The following is a 23,328-nucleotide window of genomic DNA, read 5'->3' as shown; positions in this document are numbered from 1 at the left end:
GGCACTGATGAGCTGGCGGGAGCTTTCCTTGATCGGGATTGATGTCCCTCCTGAGAGCCGCCTGTGATGGGCTTTTTTTGTTTTTTCTCCTCGCGCTGTCAGCACGAGGAGAAAAAATAGCCAATTACTGGCTCTGTTTACATCCCATGATCAGCTGTCATTGGCTGACAGCTGATCACATGGTAAGGGGTCGGGATCGACCCCTCACTCCGATCTGTGATCAGCTGAGTCTCATAGACTCGCTGATCACAGAGCGCGCCACGCCCTGCTCGGGCACGGAAGGACGTCAATAGACGTACTCCCAGCAAAGTAGGTCCGCGCTGTAGCTGTCATTCGGCTATAGTGCGGATCTCAAGCAGTTAAAGTATCCAAGCTCTCTGGGTATGAGTGGGCTGGTCGGGGTGAAGGCTATTTTTCTCCAAATTCATGAAGAATATAGCAATAAGCATTAATTATCGTCAATTCCATTGTCATTGTCCCTTAGATTGTAAGCTCCTTGAGGGTTAGGGACTGATGTGAATGTACAATGTATATGTAAAGCGCTGTGGAAATTGATGGCGCTATATAAGTACCTGAAATAATAATAAATAATATCGAAATCCTGTGCAGATAAATGTAAGCCGGATATATGCTAGAGGAATTTCATTTCAAAACCTTTATTTCATAAACATTCGTTCGCATTTCAAATCGCTATTGGTGTCAAATCAATGTTCAATTTGCAGTGACAACAAAATTTGAAGGAATAGCATATGTTTTTTTTAACCAATTTTTAATGACTAATCTGCTTTTTGTCCAAGAAATGACATTCATTCCAAAATTGAATGTTAAAACGGTAGTAAACTGCCAGAAAAATAAACAATGCCCCCCCCCCCCATATGTTTAAGTCATAATGTACTTGTAGGACAGACTTACCTGTATATGGAGCCCTCATGGCTCCCCAGCACTGCCATCTTCACCCAATCTTCCTTCTGGGTTTGCGGGCTCCGGTTGTATGAATGGCCGGGGCTGTGATGATGTCACTCCCATGCATGCACACGGGAGCCCTCTGCTCCCGCACAGAGCTCTGAAGGTTATACTTGTTTTATGACACTACTGAGCACTTTTAGGCCTCATGTACACTGCTGCTGGTAAACAGACGTTTAGGAGCAGTTGGGCATTTTTTTCAGCTGCCCCTGAACTCTCCTCTGTTATCTTATCAGTACATCTACACTGGGTCGTTTCTAGGCAGTTGCGTTTAAAAGCATTTTTTGGAAAGCAAAAAATGCGTTCAGGACGGATGTTCAGAGGCATTTTGAAACGCCAAATGCTTGTAACCGTGGTAACTTGCGTTTTTTAGCCAATTTTCGTTTACAGGCGTTTTTAACCACTTGCCGACTGGGCCATAGCCGAAAGACGGCTACAGCGCGGTTGGCTTATTCTGGGAGGGTGTCCATGGACGTCCTCCCAGAATGTTGCTCTCGCGCGCCCCCTCTGGGGCGCTCTCCCGCAAACATCCGTGACCGCCGGGTCCGGCAGACCAGGCGCATCACGGATCGCGGTAAATGTCTGCTTACCACGTGATCACTCCGTCAAATGACGAAGCGATCACTTGTAAACAAACTGGCGTTATGTCATGACGCTGGTTCTCCCCTCTCTGTACCGATCTGTACAGTGCGAGGGGAGACGGGGAGAGATCGTTTTTAGCAACGCTGCGGGCTGGATCTGTAGTGCCCACTGCCCACAGCACTGCTCTGTGCCCATACTGTGCAATACTCTGCCAATACTTGCCATACTCTGCAATAAATTTTAACAGAAACAAAGATTTTTTTTTTACCGAATTTTCAGTCTTTTTTGATTTACAGCGCAAAAAATAAAAAACCCAGCGGTGATTAAATACCACCAAAAGAAATCTCTATTTGTGTGAAAAAAAGGGCGCAAATTTTATATTGGTACAGTGTTGCACGACTGAGTAATTGTCATTCAAAATGTGAGAGCACCGAAAGCTGACAATTGGTCTGGTTAGGAAGGGGGTTTAAGTGCTCAGTGGTCAAGTGGTTAATGGAGATACATTTCTGACTATTTATAATAATAATTTTTTTTTTTTTAAACACAAATGCAGAAAAACTTTTTAAAAAAAAAAAACCATTGTTTACTATCTGTCAAGTTAAATCATTCAGGGGAGGTATTAAAAAGTCCCGTGTACATTAACCACTTCCATACCAGGCCTACTCTAGCACTCGGTAGACTCTGCACGGTATTTGCGCAACAATTTTTCCAACACCTTTTTTTTGGGGGGGACGGTTTCATGAATTAAAAAAAACAACAAAACAGTAAAGTTAGCCCAATTTTTTTTGTATGATGTGACAGATGTTACGCCAAGTAAATGGATACCTTGCATGTCTCTATTTAAAATTGCGCACACTCGTGGAATGGCGCCGAACTTCGGTACTGAAAAATCTCCATAGGCGAAGCTTTAAATTTTTTTTACAGGTTACCAGTTTCGAGTTACAGAGGAGATCTAGTGCTAGAATTGTTGCTCGCACTAGAACGCATGCGGTGATACCCACATTTGAATGGCGTTTACATATGTGGGAGGGACTTGCGTGTTCGCTTCTGAGTGTGAGCTACTGGGGACAGGGCGTTTTTAAAAAACATTTATTTTTTTTTTTTTTTACACTTTATTTTCTTTACTTTTTTTTTTTTTTATCACTTTTACACTTTTATTCCTTTGTAAACATCCCTTGTAATAGGAATGGTTCGTGACAGGTCCTCTTTATGGAGAGATGCGGGTCAATAAGACCCCACATCTCTCTCCAGGCTGGAAAGCATGAGATTGAAAATCCACAATCTCATGCTTACCAGCCGCTATTGCGGCTTTGTTTACAACCGCGGCCCGACGTGATGTCATAACGTCACACCACGGGCCTTCCATGGTCATTGATCTCTATGGTCGTCAACTGGCGGCGATCGATTCTTTCTCCGGGTCCCCGATGGCACAGGAGAGCCCTGAGAAGCACCAGATGGCGGCAGGAGGGGGGGGACGTCCTGTAAGAACGATCAAGCGACGGAACTGCCCACTATGATCATTCTTATGGTGCACAGAAAACGAGGATATCTGAATGATGCCTGTAGCTGCATTTTTTTTATTTTTTTGGGGGGGGCTAATCATACTTGCCTCAGTGGATGGAGTATCTCTGCTCATCAGAATAAATTTGAGCAGAGCTCAAACGCAGGTGTTTTGTGATGTAGATTGTTTATGTAAAACTAGTTATACTAGTGCTAAACGAGTAATAGGCTTACAGCATTTTGCATTTCCTCATTTGACGGTACATTTGGCGCTGTCAGTTACCTAAATGTTAACAAATCAGATGTTCCAATCAGCTTTGCAATACTAGTTCAGGACCGAATGCTTTATCGCTTCAAACCGCCTGTGGTGTAACAGGAAGCTGTGTACTGAAAGGACAGCCATGTGCTCCAGTTATTGTAGATAATGTCTAAGTGACTTGTTTGCTTGTCACTAGCAACAAACTTCCTTGTGCACACTAGGGGGAGGGTTATGAAAGACTGTCGCATTTCCTGAGTGTTCAAGCTATATTTTCCCCATGAAAAAGGTTGTGTGTGTTTTTTTTTTTTTTTTTTTTTTTAATCCGATTATTAGACTTTCAACGACTGCAGATCATTTTTGTAATGTTTATCTGAAGGCTATTAGGACACTTTGTAGGTGACCAACATTAAGGGATCATTCTCATGTGTGCTGAGCTGCGTTTGTTCTGCACTGGATAAACGCAGGTCACTGCTAGGGCACATGGGAAAACCATTTTTTTTGTGCCCTGTTCACACCACATTGTTGGTGTGATGAAAAATGCAGAGCATTGGACGGCACCTCATGTCACCGCACTACAGTGCAACACACCACACTGCTGTGCTGAGACATGAAGTGCCAGTATGTGACGCCCAGTGGTGTATACAGTGGTGTATTTTGGTTTTCTGCTGCCCTAGGCAAGGCTAAAGTCGGGCACCCCCCCCCCCCCCCCCACGCACACATCTATCTAAATTTGCCACACTCCTTTCTGTTTAAGATCCACCCCTACATCTGTAAACTATGCTATGTGGGGTCTCTGGTGGCTATGCGGTCCAAGTATGAATGAACCCCAGAGATCTAAGGGCTCACATCATTAAATGTCAGGAGTTCATGCTTGGACTTGTAGTCCTTCACTAGTTTGGGGGGGGGGGGGGAGAGGAGGAGAAGTGTCGCTTCCTCAGCTCTGAGAGTTCATGCTGGGACTTGCAGTCCTTCACTTTTGGGAGGGTCCCAGCATGAATCACGGAGATCTAAGGATGTGACGCCCTCTAAAATTGAAGGACTACAAGTCCCAGCATGAACCCCTGAGATCGAAGGATGTGACCCCTTAGATCTCGTGGGTCACGTAGTCCTTCACTAGTTGGGGGGGCAAGGGGGGTGTCTCTTCCTCAGCTCTGAGGGGCTCATGCTGGGATCTGTAGTCCTTCACTTTTTTGGGGTTGTGAACCCCCAAAAGTGGAGGACTACAAGTCCAGGATTAACCCTTCCTCTTTGTATGGGTCTCTGCAGTTCCCCTGGCTCCCTCATGACACACATGGTTCCAATCCATTCCTGGCATCCAGTCTCACCTCAGAGTTTTGAGAGTTGCTCTCAACCGAGGCCTGGTAGTTACCTTTCCCTTCCCTCTGTGCATGCCGTGCCGCTGGAGAAGATGGAGGTGGGTGGAGCTAAAGCACTAAGTGTGGAGGAGGAGGCAGTTAAATCCTCCTCTGCCTTGAATGCTGGGGCCTCGCTCTGCATTAGGGCAGGGACGTAATGTCACTGATTGCTAGATGCCAGGTGCCGTGGTCCTAGCAACCAGTGGGCAGTAGAGCCAGCGGTGGAGGTGGAGCAAGCTACGGGTTGGCCTGCCGGGATAAAATACTGTCAGTTAGTAAAGCGGCACTGTCTGCGGCTGACTTTTTTTGGCGGCCCAGTCTGCCCCTGTTCTCTGCAGTCCTCGCTAGTGTTTTTTTTTTGTAAAAAATAAACCCAGCAGTGATTAAACATCACCAAAAGAAAGCTCTATTTGTGTGAAGAAAATGATAAAAATTTCACATGGTTACAGTGTAGCATGACCACGCAATTGTCATTTAAAAACGTGACAGCGCTGAAATCTGAAAAATAGCATTGGCAGGAAGGGGTGAAAGTGCCTGGCAGTGAAGTGGTTAAACACATTGTGCAACTGCTATACCAGGAGAGTGGAGGAAAATTATGAAAAAGTCGTCTGCTAATGCAGTCTCTATTGTATAAACCTCTATTTCTTTGTCTTGCACGGGGCTAATAAGGCTGTTGAGAGCGCGATGATAATATCCCGGTGGTTACATAATTCAGATGATTTGAGTTCGTTTTTTTTTATTGGTTGCTATGGTTACTGCACATTCCATATCATCACATTGCCTTGTTAAATGAGCATGAATACCCTTGTTACATGTCGGTCCTTCCTTTCTATGACACATTGCCCTCTGCAGGATTCCCAACTCCTTTTATTAACATCAGAAGATATAGAAGTCAAGTGGCAGGACAGTCATATAAAATACATTCGTCCTTCAGATCTCAGAAGAAAGTGACAAGATTGATGAAGGAATGGTATGACTAACCGGTCTGTGGTTATGCTGCTTGGAATGTCCGAGAAATTATGAATTTTAAAAAGACGAGGGGTGTAAGATTAAGTCAAAATTCATTTCAGTTTGTGCGGAAAGATACAACTCCTAATTGGAGGACTAATTTATCTGTTTTAAATCAGAACTCTACTTTGAATAGCCCCAAGGTTTCTTAAGTGAAGCATTTGTGACACTTCTTTTGCGTTCTGGCTAGAGCTTCACGATTCTGGCTAAATGAGAATCACGATTTTTTTGCTTAGAGGATAGATCGCGATTCTCTCATGATTCTCGCGGCGCAACATCATCTTTCACATTAAAACAAAAAAAATGTGCTAACTTTACTGTTTCATTTTTTTTAAAATTTATTTATTGACGTATATTTTTTCCCCAAAAAATTGCATTTGAAAGACCCGCTGGGCAAATACAGTGTGACATAAAATATTGCAGCAATTGCCATTTTATTCCCTAGGGTCTCTGCTAAAAAAAAGTGTGTGTGTGTGTGTATGTATGTATGTATGTATGTATGTATATGTATGTAAATGTTTGGGGGTTCTAAGTGATATTTTTAACAAAAAATATTGATTTTAAGAAGTGTCAGAAAAAGATTTAGACTTTAAAGTGGAGTTCCACCCCAAAAATGGAACTTCCACTTTTTGGATCCCCCCCCCCCCCCCGGTGTCACATTTGGCACCTTTTCAGGGGGGAGGGGGAAGCAGATACCTGTCTAATACAGGTATTTGCTCCCACTTCCTGGCATAGATAACTGCAGCGCTTGCGGTGACCTACGCCACTTCCGGTGCCTACACTCTCCTCCACCGCTGTATTCTGTGAGACACAGAACACAGCAGGAACCAGAGAGGACGCGCAGCGCATCTCACGCATGCGCAGTAGGAAACCAGGAAGTGAAGCCGCACGGCTTCACTTCCTTATTCCCTTACCGAGGATGGCGGCGGCAGCAGCCGAGAGCCGAAGGACGGATCGGCTTCACCTGCCGACATTACGGGCTCCCTGGACAGGTAAGTGTCCGTATATTAAAAGTCAGCAGCTGCAGTATTTGTAGCTGCTGGCTTTTAAATTTTTTTTTTTTTTTTTTCAGCGGACCTCCGCTTTAAGTGGTTAAACTTCCTGCATTTACACGTGGGTTATTTGTTTACACAGAGAAGTTTATCCCTTTGATCTAAGAAGGAAGTTGGTTACAATGTTTCAAGTTTTAAACTTGGCAGACTGCCCGGATGCTTTCTTTTGACAGCTGAGTGAGCAGATAATCTCTCCACTTGTTTATATGAAAGAATCGGCAAACTCAGCAGGACAGATTGTCAGAGGGGGTGAATCGAGATCACGATTTTTTAACGATTAATTGTGCAGCTCTAGTTATGGCCATATTCGAAAGTTCTGTACCAAATTCATGAAAACCATGCAACAGATTCCTTGCTATTTCTGACGTGTAGTTCTTATTTTCAACATTTACATTCTGTTCGCTATGCTGTGACATACACATTAACCACTTCAATACCGGGCACTTTTACCCCTTTCTGCCCAGGCCAATTTTCAGCTTTTAGCGCTGTCGCACTTTGACAATTGCATGGTCATGCAACACTGTAGGAAAAAGGGAACTCAAACTGCGCTAGGGTAAGGCAAGAAAAAGAAAATAAATAACATAAACCCATTCAAAATTAACAAATGGATAAACATGTGAAAAACGGCAGCAATTCTCCTGTATAACATAAACACAGTGCACAAAAATTAAAAACCTAGAATCGCGCTATAAATGAAATTGAATTGTGTTCTCATAGACTGACCAATCATAAGAACGGTCATATACTTGGTGAATAAATAAATGAAAAATGTACTTAAGAAATTGTAAACAATTAATGATTAGACAACCCCACCTAATCATGTGGGAATAATACACCAAAAATCCTAGTGACAGTATTATAAACAAAAATTTAAAAAGAAACCACAGTGAGTGTCCAGGAGGGCCTGATTGGCGGTATCCCCCGTGATTAAAAAGTCCAACCATACGTGGTGCCACTTTTGCAATTAGTAAAAAACTTGTGAGGAAATCCACCATCGATAAGTAAGGGGTTACTGCTTACCAGAAGCCCACGATCCCCCCACTACAGAGAATCACGGGAAGCCTGTATATAGGATAACCTCGCAAAGCACATCAAATGGATCAGCTGTTTCCAATAAAGTGGGGATGGTACTGCGATCTCCAAAGCTCCTCAGCAAAGCTTCCTAACAAAATTCTCCTAATACCATTTGTGGATCAAAGGTGGATATGCATGACGGAGAAAGAGATAAACGCTCCATAGTGTAAAATCTTCTTGTTTATTAGTAATAAAAACAGTAATGCACTTACGTAAAAAAACAGTAGCAAGCCTTAGTGTCTGGTGCGCCGGCCGGTGGCACTCAGACAACCCCGTCCTGCTGGAGCGATCAGTAGCAACACGAGGTGACGTCAGCATGTCGCAACGCCCTACGCGCAGTTTCATAATGGGTTACATCGTCCAGGGGTACCAGGAGGATGTAACCTATTACGAAACCCCGCATAGGGCGGAGCGACACACCACCCTACCCAACACCTGACACTGGCGAAAAAAACCGAGGTACTCCCAGTAGTGGGAGGGGTTATATAGGGCAGTGTTTCTCAACTCCAGTCCTCGAGGCGCCCCAACAGGTCATGTTTTCAGGCTAACCATTATTTTGCACAGGTGAGTTAATCAGTATTTAATCAGTATGACTGCCTTAGTAATTACCGCAGCCGTTTCATCTGAGGGAAATCCTGAAAACAAGACCTGTTGGTGCGCCTTGAGGACTGGAGTTGAGAAACACTGATATAGGGAATGGACTTCCTGTCTAAGGCCCCTTTCACACTTGTGCGACTTTAAAGTTGGACGATTTTACCGACACGCTTTTAACGCGAATTTGCGTGATTTTGCCACGATTTGAGATCAGTACTACTTTGCCACAACTTTGGCATTAACAAATGAAAACATACATGGTGGGAGGCTTGTGCTTACAAAGTCGTACTGAAATCGTGTCTATATTATTCAGATATGATTTGCATGCTACTTGAGGGTTTAACATTGAGGTCTATGGAGTACAACTCGCATGGAAGTTGGACCAAAGTAGTGCAGGGACTACTTTGAAGTCTGCATGACTTAAGTCATGCCAATATGAATGGTAGCCATTGAAAATCATGGAGAATGACTTGTCATACGATTTTGCAGTACAAAATTGTGGGACAAGTCGTATAAGTGTGAAAGGGGACTTAGGGTGTGCCAGTGTCCATCACCTGAAGGTGGCCTATAACCCACATAGTAATTACTATGGCTCTGTGTCCCGTGATGTACGATTAAGAAACAAATAAAAATGTGGTAGTTTTTTTTTTTTTTTTTTTTTAAATCTTCGGTCTTTTTTTATTCATTTAGCAAAAAATAAATAACCCGGCGGTGATTAAATACCACCAAAAGAAAGCTCTATTTGTGTCAACAAAATGATAAAAATTTTGTTTGGGTACAGTGTTGCATGAAAATTAAAAACCTAGAATCGCGCTATAAATGAAATTGAATTGTGTTCTCATAGACTGACCAATCATAAGAACGGTCATATACCTGGTGAATAAATATACAAAAAATGTACTTAAGAAATTGTAAGCAATTAATGATTAGACAACCCCACCTAATCATGTGGGAATAATACACCAAAAATCCTAGTGACGGTATTATAAACCAAAATTAAAAAGAAACCACAGCGAGTGTCCAGGAGGGCCTGATTGGCGGTATCCCCCGTGATTAAAAAGTCCAACCATACATGGTGCCACTTTTGCAATTAGTAAAAAAACTTGTGAGGAAATCCACCACCAATAAGGGGTTCTTGCTTACCAGAAGCCCACGATCCCCCACTGACAGATCTCTCTCCGACTAGCAGTCACAGGACTCCGGTAAGATGTTGGGGGGGGGGGGGGGATTTTTCTCTAACAAACACCCCCCACCCGGACAAAAGCTCTCCCCCTCTTTCTGAGTAGAGGGAGAAGCAGAACGATCGGCGGATGTTGCTCTGTTCTCTTCCGCCTCTGCATGGCGGTTTGTCACAGCCCTCCTCCTTGCCGCCCTCCCCCCACGCACACGCCGATCCTGTCGCTCTCGCGTAGGAAAATGCTCTTTTTTTTGAGAGGGGGAGGGCACAGTGGGAGCATGGAGTGGGCGTGGTTTAGCTTGGCGTGCATCAACGTCCAGCGCGGGGGTACTTTTAAAAAGACTCTATTTTCGATGACTGCAGCTGTCGGACAGACACAAAAGCTATAAAGAGGCATGTAAGTGGTGACACAGGTATTCCTTTGGCACATTTACTAAAAGCATCAGGCTGAGCGTTAAATAGCAGCGGCAGTTGCTGGACTATTTGCTCAAGCAGTGGATGCGATTTTTCTTTTGGTAGTCCCTCTGTATTTGTGCATCGGCTATGGTCAGAAGGGGTAGTAGAAACACCAAGCTCTAAACACTCTACATTGGCATCCTCCCCTGAGAGTTCTGGGGTGGCCAGTCAGAGTAAGTGATCAGGGCTATCAAATATTGCAATTGTTTACAACACTGCAGCCCCTGTCTATATTACTGAAGAGGGTTTTCCTCAAGCCATGATGGGATTGGCTAGCGGCTTTGATCGCATCCCAGAATGGGATAAAATGCGATTTCCCTCAGGGGGCCGTGAGAAGGCTGATGACTCCTCTTCTGAGGGGTCAAATGCGGGGGGCATCAGCTTCACAATCTGAAAGATGGATGGTGCAGTTCTTACTGAAATTGTCGGCTCCACTTTTTTTGCTACTCTTCATTGAGTCGGTTGATATACCCACTTTCCTGTTTGCAATGGACGATTTTTCCTCTTAAGTGGGATTTTAAAGGGTGGAAGTCTCAAAAAAAGTATAACAAAAAGTATAAAAAAATTATCAGAATTTTATTGTATCAAAATTTAAAAGAAAAACATGTGCTAGAATAGAAACAATGGATAAAAGCAACAATGGATGCCAGAATTAACAAATGATGAAAAATACAACCAGGATATACATGACAGGTCGACAGAGCTACACAAAACCCCACGAAGGCTATATCAGCAAGGAGCCAATTGACAGTGCAGGCCCAACGCGTTTCGAGGCTTTATATAAGGATTACGACCTCTTCTTCAGGGGCTAGAGGTAAGGTGTATATCTGTCATGCTATTGCAGGGTCAATACTGTATGGCATCCACCCCAGGCAAGGGGGAAGGGGAGAACGGTAAGCCACCGGGGCCCAGATCCGAATATCAGCGCCGCCGCCACACAACCAGGACCGCCAGCAGATCAGGACCAGACACAGAGGGCGTCACGTCCCTCAGCTGTATTTTAAATTCTCTTTATCAAAATCTCTTTGTCAGCTATTGACGCAGGCTAGGATTATCTAAGCCTTGACTCCTCGGGCAGGTAAACAGCAACTGACAGCACCCCCAGTGTGTAGGATATACTAATGGTGCATAATGAAGGGTTGATCCCTGTGCTGATTCACATAACAGTGTTGTCTATAGTGGCTGATAGATTTTAGATACCTCGCTCCGGGGGAAAAAATGGCAGAAGAGCGTCTATATTCAGCGGCTTGAGCATATCATAGCAGCTGCACTTTCAGTTCTGTGTCCTCCCAGGGTAATATGCTCAAGCCGCTGAATATAGACGCTCTTCTGCCATTTTTTTCCCCCGGAGCGAGGTATCTAAAATCTATCAGCCACTATAGACAACACTGTTGTGTGAATCAGCACAGGGATCAACCCTTCATTATGCACCATTAGTATATCCTACACACTGGGGGTGCTGTCAGTTGCTGTTTACCCGCCCGAGGAGTCAAGGCTTAGATAATCCTAGCCTGCGTCAATAGCTGACAAAGAGATTTTAAAAGAGGATTTAAAATACAGCTGAGGGACGTGACGCCCTCTGTGTCTGGTCCTGATCTGCTGGCGGTCCTGGTTGTGTGGCGGCGTCGCTGATATTCGGATCTGGGCCCCGGTGGCTTACCGTTCTCCCCTCCCCCCTTGCCTGGGGTGGATGCCATACAGTATTGACCCTGCAATAGCATGACCGATATACACCTTACCTCTAGCCCCTGAAGAAGAGGTCGTAATCCTTATATAAAGCCTCGAAACGCGTTGGGCCTGCACTGTCAATTGGCTCCTTGCTGATATAGCCTTTGTGGGGTTTTGTGTAGCTCTGTCGACCTGTCATGTATATCCTGGTTGTATTTTTCATCATTTGTTAATTCTGGCATCCATTGTTGCTTTTATCCATTGTTTCTATTCTAGCACATGTTTTTCTTTTAAATTTTGATACAATAAAATTCTGATAATTTTTTTATACTTTTTGTTATACTTTTTTTGAGACTTCCACCCTTTAAAATCCCACTTAAGAGGAAAAATCGTCCATTGTATATGTATAAAGGGATGTGGGTTGGTTGTCTCATTCCATTAAGCTCTTGTCACCACCAGTTTCTACTTCACTTTCCTGTTTGGGTTCACTAAAATCTCCTCAAGCTGCGCATGCCTTTCCTGTCCATTCATTGCTGGAAAGGCTTATATATTCTGAGTGGGATCACCCAGATAAACATTTTGTTTCCTCCTATAAAGTTTTAACACTTTTTCCTATGGAGGAAAAATTCACTAAATATGGGGATACCAGCAATTGTCGCTGCTATAGCCTCTGTAAATGAAAGTTTGACTTGTCCGATAGACAATGCTCAAATGCTTAGGGATCCAATGGATAATAAGTTGGAAATTTCCCTTAAACAAAAAACAAAAAAAGAGCACTTTTTTTCTGATGTCTCAACCTGCGCTAGCAATTGGTGTATGTCAATCCTTGAGAGACCAGTCTGAACAGGTGCTCAAGTTTATTCCTGATCAGCAGGCCAGGATTTAGCCGAGTTACCAGCGGCATTGTTTGGCAATAGACGCCATGAGAGGTTCTATTCTTCAAGCCTTACGCTTGGCTGGTGCATAAGCATAGAATCTTATGGTTGAAAAATTGGTCAGCCGAAGCGTCATGCAAAGCTCCTGGCTAGTTTTCCTTTTCACGGTGAACGGCTGTTTAGGGATGATTTGGATAAATACATCCCAAAAATTTTTTATTGCAAAAAGTATCCTTTTGCTAGTTTTGAAGAGGAGTAAACGTATTTCATTTAAACAAGCTTCTTCTCCAGTTCCAGGAGCATCTGCTTCCAGGCAGTCACGACGGCCTCCGCTGTCAAGTTCAAGAAGGAAACTGAAGCCTCCTTATGAGGGGGCACACCCGCTCGCTTGAGTGGGGGGAAGACTTCCGCAGTTCTCAACGGTCTGGCAGGAAGAGTATCGGAATCTACGGCCACATTGCCCTGAAAGCGCCTGATCTCATCTGATCTCAGAGGCTAAGTAGGGTCGGGCCTGGCCAGTACCTGGATGGGAGACCGCCTAGGAATGCCAGGTGCCGTAGGCTGTAGATGGGTGACTTCCTCAATAACTCTAGGGTACAAACTTGAGTTCCAAAGGTCCCTGTCTCCTTGTTTTCTCAGACTTCAGAGGAAAAGAAGTCTCTCTTTCAAGCATTGGACCATCTTTTGTCTCAAAAGATTGATCTAAGTGGTTCCCATGCAAGAGCAGGGATTGGGGTTTTATTTAAACCTTTTCACAGTACCAAAACCAAATGAGTAGGTCAGACCCATTCTAGATCTCAAATATCTAAACCGGTTCTAAATATCCGCTCTTTCCCCATGGAGTCAATCCGATCCGTAGTCTCCCTCCTACAAGGTGGAGAACTTCTGGTGTCAATAGACATCAGGGATGCATACCTCCATGTACCCATATTTCCCGCTCACCAGAAATATCTACATTTTGAGGTAGAAAATCTTCTTTTTCAGTTATTAGCTCTGCCTTTCAGTCTAGCTACTGCACCTCGAGTATTTACAAAGGTCTGGCCCCTCCTGTAGCCGGATTAAGGCCCCAAGGTATAACGATTATAGCTTACCTAGATGATCTGCTCTTGATAGACCAGTCGGTAGACTGCTTAGACCAAAGCATGATCTACAGTCAACTACCTGGAATACCAAGGTCGGATTCTCAACCTAGAGAAATCCTCCTTAAAAAAAACTATCAAGGAGATTGGAATACTTGGGTCTGATTATTGATACAGCCCAGGAAAAGGTATTCTTGCCCCAGGCCAAGATCAGTGCCATAAAGGAACTGATTCAGATGGTCATAGCAAAGAAGAATCCTTCGATTCGACTTTGCATGAGGTTGTTGGGAAAGATGGTGGCTTCATTTGAGGCCATTACTTATGCTCGGTTTCATTTGAGCCTACTGCAAAACAGTATTTTGTCAGCTTGGAACAAGTAGGTCCAAGCTCTAGGTTTCCCAATGTGTCTGTCTCCAGGGTGCGCCGGGGCCTCAGTTGGTGGTTGATAACCAAGAATCTGCAGAAGGGAAAATCTTTCCTACCAGCTACCTGGAAGATGGTAACAGCAGATGCCAGCCATTTGAGTTGGGGAGCAGTCTGGGAAGAAGCGACTGTTCAAGGGAAATAGTCCAGATCAAGAATGCCCATCAACATTCTAGAGATCCAGGCAGCGCGATTGGCCCTGAGGGCCTGGATGTTCAGGTAACGGAATTATCCGGTCAGGATCCAATCCGAACATACCACAGCAGTGGCCTATATCAATCACCAAGGGGGCACGACAAATCGTGTGGCCCATAGAGAGGTGAATGAAATCTCAATTTGGGCAGAAAACAATGTACCTTTCCTATCGGCAGTCTTCATTCCAGGAATAGAAAATTGGCAGGCGGACTACTTGAGTCGACAGCAGTTTTTCCCGGGAGAATGTTCCCTTCACCCTGATATCTTCCCGGCAATATGCCGAAGATGGGGGATCCCAGACGTAGATCTGTTTGCGCCCAGGTTCAACAAGAAAATCGACAACTTTGTGTCAAGAACAAGGGATCCACTAGCATGCGGAACAGATGCCTTGGTGTTCCCGTGGAATCAGTTCTCACTGATTTATGCATTTCCTCCTAATCTGCTTTTTCCACGACTGTTTTGCAGGATCAAGCAGGAAGGGAAATCGGTGATTCTTGTGGCCCAGAAGATCTTGATATGCAGAGATCATAAGGATGGTGGTAGGGGACCTATGGACCCTACCACCACGTCCAGACCTTCTCTCGCAAGGTCCGGTATTCCATCCTACATTACAAACGCTAAATTTAACAGTTTAGCTGTTGAATCCCACATTCTGAAGAAGTGTGGGCTGTCAGATCCAGTGGTATTTACCTTGATTAATGCAGGGAAACTGGCTTCCAGAATCATAGGTTAGAGTCGAGAAAGCATGTGTCTCCTGGTGTGAATCCAGGGGTTGGCACCCCAGGAAGTATGTCAAAGGTAGAATCCTTGACTTTCTGTAGATGGGGTTAGAAATGAAACTGGCCTTGCGTACTATCAAAGGCCAGGTTTCGGCCTTGTTGGTATTATTTCAACAACCACTTGCTTTGCATTCTTTGGTTCGTAGCTTATTCAGGGGATAACGTGGCTTAATCCTCCGGTTAAGTCACCCCTGAACCCTTGGGACTTGGATTTAGTTCTGTCGGCATTGCTGAAACAGCCATTTTGAGCCGATACAGCATATTCCCTTGGTCCTTTTGACAAGGAATCTAATTTTCTGGTAGCCATATCTTCTGCAAGTAGGGTATCAGAGTTGGCTGCTCTTTTTGTAAGAGTCATATTTGATTATTCACAAGGATAAGGTAATATTACGTCCTCATCCTAACTTTCTACCGAAGGTAGTGTCTAGTTTTATCCGAACTAGGATATTGTTCTACCTTCATTTTTTCCAGAATCTGTTCCACGGAAGGAAAATTACAACATTCTCTTGATGTAGTGAGAGCACTTAAGGTCTACTTGAAGGCGACTGCTCAGATTCAAAAAACAGATGTTTTGTTGTGTTGCCTGGAGGTCCTAGAAAAAGGACAGGCAGCATCGAAATCTATTATTTCTAAATGGATTCAGCAAGTTAACTGTTCAGGCTTATGGTTTAATGAGGAGGATTCCACCCTCTCAAATCAAAAGCGCACTCCACTAGGACTGTTAGTGCTTCGTGGGAGTCACCAAGCTTCCATGGTTCAAATCTGCAAGGCCTCAACTTGGTCTTCACTCCATACATTTTACCAGATTTTATCAGGTGAATGTAAAAAGGCATGAGGATATCACCTTTGGGCGTAGTGTGCTGCAGGCAGCAGTATAACTCCTCTAGTCTCATGTTGCCCTAATTATGTTGGGTCTCCCTCCCCTCAGTTGGCATTGCTATGGGACATCCCACATAGTAATTACTATCTCTCTGTGTCCTGTGATGTACGATTAAGAAAATAGGATTTTTATAACAGCTTACCTGTAGAATCCTTTTCTTTGAAGTACATCACGGGACACAGAGGTCCCTCCCCTCTTTCTGGTATACACGTGTATTGCTTTACTACAAAACTGAGGTACTCCCAGTAGTGGGAGGGGTTATATAGGGAGTGGACTTCCTGCCTTAGGGTGTGCCAGTGTCCATCACCTAAAGGTGGCCTATAACCCACATAGTAATTACTATGGCTCTGTGTCCCATGATGAACTTCAGAGAAAAGGATTTTACAGGTAAGCTGTAATAAAAATCCTGTTTTTATTTTCTGTTATAAAATTGTGCGACTAAATCTTAATAAATTTAGGTCAAACTGTATTCTGCTACCTTTCTTTGGTGAAAATAACCCAAATCAGTGTATATTATTTAGCATGTTGGAAAGTTTTAGAGTCCACAAATTGGTTGTGTGTGTGTATATCTATCTATTCTATATGATTCTGGCCAAAATGAGAATCACAATTTTTTTTTTTTTTTTTTTGCTTAGAATAAAGATCACGATTCTCACGGTGTAACATCTTTCATATTATACAAAAAAATTGGGCTAACTTTACTGTTTTTTTTTTTGAATTCATTAACCACTTTAGCCCCGAAACATTATGCTGCATAAGGACCAGAGGACTTTTTTCAATTTGGCACTGCGTCGCTTTAACTGCTAATTGCGCGGTCATGCAATGCTGTACCAAAACGAAATTTGCGTCCTTTTCTTCCCACAAATAGAGCTTTCTTTTGATGGTATTTGATCACCTCTGCCGTTTTTATTTTTTGCGCTATAAACGGAAAAAGACCGAAAATTTTGAAAAAAATTATATATTCTACTTTTTGTTGTTAAAAAAATCCAATAAACTCAATTTTAGTCATACATTTAGGCCAAAATGTATTCGGCCACATGTCTTTGGTAAAAAAAATATGTCAATAAGCGTATATTTATTGGTTTGCGCAAAAGTTATAGTGTCTACAAACTAGGGTACATTTTCTGGAATTTACACAGCTTTTAGTTTATGACTGCCTATGTCATTTCTTGAGTTGCTAAAATGGCAGAGCAGTACAAACCCCCCCCAAATGACCCCATTTTGGAAAGTAGACACCCCAAGGAAATTGCTGAGAGGCATATTGAGCCCATTGAATATTTATTTTTTTTTGTCCCAAGTGATTGAATAATGACAAAAAAAAAAATTTACAAAAAGTTGTCACTAAATGATATATTGCTCACACAGGCCATGGGCATATGTGGAATTGCACCCCAAAATACATTCAGCTGCTTCTCCTGAGTACGGGGATACCACATGTTTGGGACTTTTTGGGAGCCTAGCCGCGTACGGGGCCCCGAAAACCAATCACCGCCTTCTTCTAAGGGTGTAAATTTTTGATTTCACTCTTCACTGCCTATCACAGTTTTGAAGGCCATAAAATGCCCAGATGGCACAAAACCCCCCCAATGACCCCATTTTGGAAAGTAGACACCCCAAGCTATTTGCTGAGAGGCATGTTGAGTCCATGGAATATTTTATATTTTGACACAAGTTGCGGGAAAGTGACAATTTTTTAAAAATTTTTTTGCACAAAGTTGTCACTAAAAGATATATATTGCTCACACAGGCCATGGGAATATGTGGAATTGCACCCCAAAATACATTTAGCTGCTTCTCCTGAGTATGGGGATACCACATGTGTGGGACTTTTTGGGAGCCTAGCCACGTACGGGGCCCCGAAAACCAATCACCGCCTTCTTCTAAGGGTGTAAATTTTTGATTTCACTCTTCACTGCCTATCACAGTTTCGAAGGCCATGGAATGCCCAGGTGGCACAAAACCCCCCCAAATGACCCCATTTTGGAAAGTAGACACCCCAAGCTATTTGCTGAGAGGCATGGTGAGTATTTTGCAGCTCTCATTTGTTTTTGAAAATGAAGAAAGACAAGAAAAAACTTTTTTTTTTTTCTTTTTTCAATTTTCAAAACTTTGTGACAAAAAGTGAGGTCTGCAAAATACTCACTATACCTCTCAGCAAATAGCTTGGGGTGTCTACTTTCCAAAATGGGGTAATTTGGGGGGTTTTGTGCCACCTGGGCATTCCATGGCCTCCGAAACTGTGACAGGCAGTGAAGAGTGAAATCAAAAATTTACGCCTTTAGAAAGCCTGAAAGCAGTGCTTGGTTTTCGGGGTCCCGTACGCGGCTAGGCTCCCAAAAAGTCTCACACATGTGGTATCCCTGTACTCAGGAGAAGCAACAGAATGTATTTTGGGGTGTAATTTCACATATTCCCATGGCATGTTTGAGCAATATATCATTGAGTGACAACAAAAAAAATAAAAAAATGTTGTCTCTTTCCCGCAACTTGTGTCACAATATAAAGTATTCCATGGACTCGACATGACTCTCAGCAAATAGCTTGGGGTGTCTACTTTCCAAAATGGGGTCATTTGGGGGGGGGGGGTTGAACTGTCCTGGCATTTTATGCACAACATTTAGAAGCTTATGTCACACATCACCCACTCTTCTAACCACTTGAAGACACAGCCCTTTCTGACACTTTTTGTTTACATGAAAAGATTATTTTTTTTTGCAAGAAAATTACTTTGAACCCCCAAACATTATATATTTTTTTAAAGCAAATGCCCTACAGATTAAAATGGTGGGTGTTTCATTTTTTTTTTTTCACACAGTATTTGCGCAGCGATTTTTCAAACGCATTTTTTGGGGAAAAAACACACTTTTTTTAAAATTTGAATGCACTAAAACACACCAACACACCATATTGCCCAAATGTTTGATGAAATAAAAAAGATGATCTTAGGCCGAGTACATGGATACCAAACATGACATGCTTTAAAATTGCGCACAAACGTGCAGTGGCGACAAACATTTTTAAAAGCCTTTACAGGTTACCACTTTAGATTTACAGAGGAGGTCTACTGCTAAAATTACTACCCTCGATCTGACGTTCGCGGTGACACCTCGCATGCATGGTGCAATTGCTGTTTACATTTGACGCCAGACCGACACTTGCGTTCGCCTTTGCGTGAGAGCAGGGGGGGACAGGGGTGCTTTTTTTTGAAAAAATTGGGGTCTATTAGACCCTAGATCTCTCCTCTGCCCTCAAAGCATCTGACCACACCAAGATCGGTGTGATAAAATGCTTTCCCAATTTCCCAATGGCGCTGTTTACATCCGGCGAAAGTCATGAAATGCTCGTAGCTTCCGGTTTCTTAGGCCATAGAGATGTTTGGAGCCATGCTGGTCTCTGATCAGCTCTATGGTCAGCTGGCTGAATCACCGGCTGCATTCTCAGGTTCCCTGTCTAGACAGGAGAGCCAGAGAAAAACACGGAAGACGGGGGGGGGGGGGCATTCCCTCCCACTGCTTGTAAAAGCAGTCTAGAGGCTAATTAGCTGCTAGGATTGCTTTTACATGAAAGCCGACCGCTGGCTGAAAAGAATGATACCAAGATGATGCCTAAACCTGCAGGCATCATTCTGGTATAACCACTCAGTCGTGAATGGCGTACCTGAAGACAAAAAAATGGTTAACAATAAAACACAGTAAACGGTAAAGTATAAAAAATTGCATACCTGAAAAGCAAACATGATAAAACATAATAACAATAAAACATTGCAGAATAGAATACAGTAAAAAAGAGCAGAACAATAGAGAGAGAGAGAACAATAAAACGACAACTATTTTTTTTATTTTATATATATATTTTTTTTTTTTTACACTTTTTTTTTTTTTGTAACTAACTTTTGTAACTGTAACCGGTTCCAGGTTCGGGTCTCTCAAAATGCAATGGCATCTTGGGAGACCCTGTGAAAGTATGCCTTGTCTGTGCAATGCTGTACCCTACGCTAATACTCAACTAGTGAATGGTAGCGTTCAAAACATTCACCAATGCAAAGACCAGGATTGTCAGGACAGGAGGGACAATAATAGCGGGTGTCACGCCTATATCCACGCTTTCTGCAGACACGGCATTTTCTTTGGGGGGCTCGTTGGGTAGGGGTACTCGGGAGGACATAAGGAAAATGCCTCTCATGCAGCCGACTGCATTTGGTTGGGGATGTGAATGGGGGAAGTACAGGCGCTGCAGAAGTGGTGGGTTCCCAATTAGGATTGGCGAATGCAGCAGGAAGGGCACGACGGGGCTGTGTTTTGTCTTCTTGGTGGCAGCGGGACACTACTTGTGCTTGCCACCTCACCAGCTTGAACTGCACTTATGGGACTCGCTACGTCACCAAGTGTTACTGCAGTGCTGGTTTGACTACGACCGGGGTGTACTAGGCCACTGGTGCTTCCCAGTTCACCAAAACGCTACCAAAAAAACTGTTAGGGATCGCAGGGATCAGGCCTGACTCTGCGAACGCTGCAGTTATGCGTTTAGTGTTTTGTAAGTGACAGTGATCGATCGATACTGCACTTGGGTGGGCTGGGCCGGGCGGAGGGGCAAAACACAGGTGCTAGCAGGTATCTGGGCTGATCCCGCTAACACTGTGTTTTTGAGAACCCTAAACTGCTGGGGACACTATTATAGATCTGATCGGATCAGATATTGATCCGTACAGATACTATACCACTAAGGGAGGCGTATGCTGCGTGCGTGGGTGTTAGCGGTACTGGCGCTAATCTGACGCTGCCTGGGGCGACGCATATCACCGCCGGGCGATCAGGGGGCTAAACTTTTATTCGGTAATAAACGGCGGGTGCCCTGACACTATAATAAATAAACGAACTAACCAGCGTCACCCGTAACAGTTATATGGTGATCAGTGGTGAAAGGGTTAACTAGGGGACAATCAAGGGGTTAAAACATTTATTAGGTAGTATATGGGGGTCCCTGTCGCTATAAAACGCTGACGGCGAACCTAAATATTTACGTCCCTAACTAGCGTCACCAGTGACACTAATACAGCGATCAGAAAAATGATCGCTTAGTGACACTGGCGACAGGGGGTGATCAAGGGGTTAAAACTTTATTAGGGGGGGTTAGGGGGGTATCCTAGACCTAAAGGGGGCTAACAGTAACTGCCCTAACACAGTAACTGTCACAAACTGACACCATGCAGCAATCCGAAAAAAAAAAAAAAAAAAATTGCTTGGTGTCAGTGTGACGGGGAGATAGGGGGGGGGATCGGGGGGTAAATGGGGGGTGTTTTGTGTGCCTGGCATGTTCTACTGTATGTGTGTGTGTTGTGCACTCACAGTGATGTCTTCTCTCCTCAGGGCCGCAACGGAAAATACCGAGCCGAGGAGAGTTGACATAATTTCCTTTGCTGCTGGCGATCGCGAGGGGGGGGCCACGAACGGATGTACGTGATTCTGCCTGCCCGTGCCATTCTGCCGATGTACATTGGCGTGAGGCGGTCCTTAAGTGGTTAAAGTGTAATTTTTTTTCCAAAAAAAAATTGCATTTGAAAGCCTACTACACAAATACAATGTGACATAAAATATTGCAACAACCACCATTTTATTCCCTAGGGTCTCTGCTAAACAAAATATATAATGTTTGGGGGTTCTAAGTAACTTTCTAGCAATAAATAATGATTTTAACTTGAAACCAGCAAATGTGTGTTAATATAGTGGTTAAACTTCCTTCATTAAGGCCTCATTCACACGGGCACCGTCAGTTTAGCTACGTTAAAAACGTATCCGTTGCTTCATCCGTCTTCCATTCCGTTAATCTCCGTTTTCATTGGTCTTCCATTTTTGCATCTGTTTAGATCCGTTTACAGCAGTTTCTGTGGCTTTGATGACATTACCCAGAAAGCATTGCTCCTCACATGCTGCATTGCAGTTTTCAGTGAGTGACTTGTCCTTGCTGTGTCCTTTTTCCTTGTGTGTGCTATCTGCGTTGTGTGATGGATTCCAACAATTTTTGGGACAGCCTGACGTTGTTTGTCATATTTGCCTATATGAGGAGAATGAAGAGCAAAAAAAAGCAGATTGTGGCTCGGAGACGTCAATTTTGGACCCACCCCATGCTACTGGAGCGGCCTTCTGAAGGTTTTGTGGCTCTACACTACACTCATCTCCGACAATATCCCACTAAGTTTTTCAACTTCACCAGGATGACCGTAGCCACATTCCACTACTTACTGGACCAGCTGCACCCACGGCTGCAGCAGAGACATACCAACATGAGAAGGTGTGTACCTGCAGATGAACGTCTCTTAGCGACCTTGAGGTAAGAAGTCATTCATTTTATCAAGTGCCATTTTTTTTTTTGGTCTACTGCAGGGGTTGGCAACCGTGGTCCTCCAGCTGTGGTGAAACTACAAGTCCCATGAAACATTGCTAGACCCTGACAATCACAGCATTGACTTCTAGAGGCAGAGGCATGATGGGATTTGTAGTTTAAATACAGCTGGAGCGCCGAGGTTGCCTACCCCTGGTCTACTGTGTGTATGATATGTATGTATGTATATATATATATATATATATATATATATATATATATATATATATATATATATATATATATATATATATATATATATATATATTATACACACACACGGGATGGAAAGTATTCAGACCCCCTTAAATTTTTCACTCTTTGTTATATTGCAGCTATTTGCTAAAATCCATTTAAGTTCATTTTTTTTTCCTAATTAATGTACACACAGCACCCCATATTGACCGAAAAACACAGAATTGTTGACATTTTTGCAGATTTATTAAAAAAGAAAAACTGAAATATCACATGGTCCTAAGTATTCAGACCCTTTGCTGTGACACTCATATAACTCAGGTGCTGTCCATTTCTTCTGATCATCCTTGAGATGGTTCTACACCTTCATTTGAGTCCAGCTGTGTTTGATTATACTGATTGGACTTGATTAGGAAAGCCACACACCTGTCTATATAATACCTTACAGCTCACAGTGCATGTTAGAGCAAATGAGAATCATGAGTTCAAAGGAACTGCCTGAAGAGCTCAGAGACATCCAAAAGTCTCCACGTTCCGGGTCCAGACTTCATAATTTCAAGAAATATTTTTCATTGGTCCTCATGGCTATCTGTGAATTATAAATTTATCGCTGTGGACATTGGGGCATATGGCAGCAGTTCTGATTCCAGAGTGTTCCGTGAGTCTGTAATGGGTCGAAGACTGCGAAACGGGCGATTCAACATACCATCTGATCAGCCTCTGCCTGAAACTGAAGGACCAGACCTGCCTTTCGTGCTTGTTGCAGATGAGGCCTTCACACTTCCTCAATATCTGCTTAGGCCTTATGCCAGAAGTAATCTGGATGAAAAGAAGAG

The 23,328-nt window shown here is 43.5% G+C and overlaps 1 protein-coding gene and 1 pseudogene across 1 annotated transcript in view; both read left to right on the top strand.

Moving 5' to 3' along the window:
• Positions 1–23,328, top strand: part of RAB27A (RAB27A, member RAS oncogene family) — a 170,166-nt gene that overhangs the window by 14,885 nt on the left and 131,953 nt on the right. The gene's annotated exons all lie outside the window — the stretch shown is intronic.
• LOC141135660 (5S ribosomal RNA) lies at positions 13,008–13,126 on the top strand (annotated as a pseudogene).

This window comes from Aquarana catesbeiana, linkage group LG03 (genome assembly GCF_042186555.1).
Source record: "Aquarana catesbeiana isolate 2022-GZ linkage group LG03, ASM4218655v1, whole genome shotgun sequence".
In the NCBI taxonomy this organism is placed as follows: domain Eukaryota; kingdom Metazoa; phylum Chordata; class Amphibia; order Anura; family Ranidae; genus Aquarana; species Aquarana catesbeiana.
The sequence above is the reverse complement of the archived record's forward strand: the minus strand, read 5'-3'. Positions and strand labels throughout refer to the sequence as shown.